The sequence below is a fragment of the Urocitellus parryii genome, chromosome 1, assembly GCF_045843805.1.
Source record: "Urocitellus parryii isolate mUroPar1 chromosome 1, mUroPar1.hap1, whole genome shotgun sequence".
NCBI lineage: Eukaryota > Metazoa > Chordata > Mammalia > Rodentia > Sciuridae > Urocitellus > Urocitellus parryii.
Window position 1 is genome coordinate 116,264,815 of NC_135531.1, and position 4,154 is coordinate 116,268,968.

The window sequence follows — 4,154 nt, forward strand, 5'->3', positions numbered from 1 at the left end:
TATAAACATAGTTATTCATGTTATCACTGAAGTATGATGACTTTAATTCTTCATGGTAAATACTGAAGAGAGGTATAGCTGGATCATATGGTGGTTCCATGCCTAGTCTCTTGTGGAGCCTCCATATAGATTTGCATAGTGGTTGTACTAATTTACAGTCCAATGAATCAACAGTATAAAAATGTTCCTTTTTCTCTGCATTCTCTCCAGCATTATTATTATTTGCATTCTGGAAGACTGCTATTCTCACTGGTGTGAAATGAACTCACATTTTGAGTTCATTTTTATGCACAGTGAGAGATAAGGGTCTAGTGTCATTCTCCTACATTGTTGTGCCAGCACCATTTGTTTAAAAGGCTGTCTTTTCTTCCATGTATATTTTTGGCCCCTTTGTCAAGGATCAGATGGCTGGATCTGTGTGGGTTTTTTTCCTGTCTTCTATTCTGTACCATTGGTCTACGTGTCTGTTTTTATGCCAGTGCCATGCAGTTTTTGTTGTTATAACTTTGTAGTATAACTTGATAAAAGGTATTGTGATGCCTCCAATAATGCTTTTTTGTCTTAAAATCACTTTGGCTATTCTGGGTCTTTTATTCTTCCAAGTGAATTATAGGACTGTTTTTCCTAGTTCAGTGAGGAATATCATTGGTATTTTGATGGAAATTTTATTGAATCTGTATCTTGTTTTTCATAGTATAGCCATTTTAACAACATTAATTCTGTCTATCCATAAACATGGGAGGTCTTTCCATCTTCTGAGGCCATCTTTGATATCTCTCTTCAATGTTATACACTTTTAATTGTAGAGGCCTTTCACCTCCTTGGTTAGATTTATTCCTCAGTATATTTCTTTTCTGAGGCTATTGTGAATGGAATTGTTTTCCTAACCTTTTTATCAGCTAACTAATTGTTGGTATATAGAAAAGGTGTAGATTTTTTGAATGTTGATTTTGTAACCTGCTACTTTTCCAAATTTGATTATTAGCTCTAGCATTCTTTTGGTGTAGTTTTTTGTATCTTCTAGATATAGGATCATATTATCTGCAAACAGTGATAATTTGACTTTTTCCTTTTCTATTTTTAATCCCTTTTATTTCCTTCTCTTTCCCAGTTGATCTGGCTAGAATCTCTAACACTACACTAAATTGTAGTGAGAGTGGAGATCCTTATATTATTCCAGCTTTTAAAGGAAATGCTTTAAGTTTTTCCTCATTTACTATGAGGTTGGCTCTGAGTTTTTCAGATATGTCCTTTATGATGTTGAGGTGTCTTCTATCTTTAGTTTCTTCAGTGTTTTTAATCATGAATTGGTGCTGAATTTTGTTGAGGCCTTCTCTGCACCTATTGAGGTTAGTAAGTGATTTTTCTCCTCAGTTCTGTTAATGTGATGAATACATTTATTGATTTGCATATATTAAACCATTCTTGCATCTCTGAAATAAAACCAAGTTGGTCATGGTGTACAATCTTTGTGATACGCTGTTGAACATGATTCAATAATATTTTACTAAGTGAATTATAGGACTGTTTTTTAGTTCAGTGAGGAATATCATTGATATTTTGATGGAAATTTTATTGAATCTGTATCTTGTTTTTGGTAGTATAGCCATTTTAACAATATTAATTCTGCCTATCCATGAACATGGGAGGTCTTTCCATCTTTTGAAGCCATCTTTGATGTCTAATTCTCTTTGATGTCTCTCTCATTAAATTCCATCTAACATATGGTGATTCTGTCATTATTATTCTATCATTTTCTTTCCTTGATGTGTCCTTATCTGGTTTTGGTATGAGTGTCATACTAGCTGTTTAGAAGTGTTCCATCCCTTTCTACTTCATGAAATAATTTGAGTAGTATTGGCATTAGTTCTTCTTTAAAGGTTTGATAGGATTCAGTTGAGAACCCATTTGGTCCTGGGCTTTGCTGTTGGAAGGTTTACTGCCTGTATATCATTATAATATACTGCCTGTATATCATTATAAATTCTCTTAATTATGTTTTGGCAGATTGTATTTGTCTAGAAATGTATCCATTTCTTCTAGGTTTTCCAATTTATTGGAGTAAAGATTTTCAAAATAGTTCCTAATGATCTGCTGGGTTTTTAAGATGTCTGTGATGATTTCTATTTTTTTTTACCTCAAATTTTATTGATTTGGGTCTTCTCTCTTTTTCTTTTTTTAAATTTTATTTATTTATTTATTCTAGTTTGTTATACATGACAGCAGAATGCATTTCAATTCATACTACACATATAGAACACAATTTATTTTAAATTTTTTATTGATTTTTTAAAACACAATTTTTCATGTCTCTGTTGTACACAAAGTAGAGTCCCACGATTTACGATTTGTGTCTTTATACAAGTACTTAGGGTAATTATGTTCATCTTATTTCACTTCTAATCTCCATGCCCCCTCTTTTCAACTCCCTCTCCTTTGCCCTATCTAAAGTTCCTCCATTTCTCTCATGCTCCCCATTATGGATCAGCATCCACATATCAGAGAAAACATTTGGCGTTTGTTTTTTTGAGATTGGCTAACTTCATTTAGCAGTATATTTTTCAGTTCCATCTCTTTACCTGCATATGCCATGATTTTACTCTCTTTTAATGCTGAGTAAATATTCCATTGTGTATATATACCACAGTTTCTTTATCCATTTATCTACTGAATGGCATCTAGATTGGTTCCATAATTTAGCTATTGGAAATTGAGCTGCTATAAATATTGATGCGGCTGCACTACTATAGCATGCTGTTTTTAAGTCCTTTGGGTATAAACTGAGGAGTGGGATAGCTGGGTCAAATGATGTTCCATTCCAAGTTTTCCAAGAAATCTCCATACTACTTTTCATATTGGTTGCACGCATTTGCAGTCCCACAAGCAATGTATGTGTGTACCTTTCTCCCACATACTTGCCAACACTTATTGTTGTTTGTATTCTTAATTGCTGCCATTCTGACTGGAGTGAGAAGAAAGAGCAGTTTTAATTTGTATTCTCTAGTTGCTAGAGATGATGAACATTTTTTCTTATATTTGTTGATTGATTGGATAGCATCTTCTAAGAAGTGTCTGTTCAGTCCCTTGGCCCATTTATTGATTGGGTTATTTGGTTTTTTGGTGTTAAGATTTTTGAGTTCTTTATATATTCTAGAGATTAGTACTCTATCTGATGTGCATGTGGTAAAAATTTGCTTCCATTCTGTAGGCTCTCTGTTCACCTCAGTGATTGTTTCTTTTGCTGAGAAGAAGCTTTTTAGTTTGAATACATCCCATTTAATGATTAATGATTTTACTTCTTGTGCTATAGGTGAGTTGGGGCCTAATCTGACATGAGAAAGATTTGGGCCTATTTTTTCGTCTATTAATCACAGAGTCTCTAGTTTAATTCCTAGGTCCTTTATCCATTTTGAGTTGCGTTTTGTGCATAGTGAGAGATAGGGGCTTAACTTAAGTTTGTTGCATATGTATTTCAGTTTTCCCAGCATCATTTGTTGAAGAGGCTATCCTTTCTCAATGTTTTTGACATCAATGAGATAACTGTATTTATGTAGGTTTGTCTCTGTATCCTCTATTCTGTACCATTAATCTACACGTCTATTTTGGTGCCAATACCATGCCATTTTTGTTACTATTGCTCTGTATTATAGTTTAAGGTCTGGTATAGTGATGCCACCTGCTTCACTCTTCATGCTAAGGAAGCTTTAGCTATTCTGAGTCTCTTATTTTTCCAGATGACTTTTCTGACTGCTTTTTCTATTTCTGTGAGGAATATCTTGGGATTTTACTTTGGATTGCATTAAATCTGAATAGTGCTTTTGGTAGTATGGTCATTTGACAATATAATTATGCCTATCCAAAAACAATGGAGATCTTTCTATCTTCCAAGGTATTTTTAAATTTCTTTCTTTAGTGTTTTTTAATTTTAATTGTAGAGGTCTTTCACCTTTTTAAAATAAACAAATAAAATACTTGGTTCCCAGGTATTTTTTTTTTAGGCTATTGTAAATGGGGTAGTTTTTCTAGTTCCTCTTTCAGAGAATTTGTCACTGATGTACAGAAATACCTTTGATTATGGGTATTGATTTTATATCGTGCTTCTTTGCAGAATTCATTTATATGTTCTAGAGGTTTCTGGTGGAATTTTTTGGATC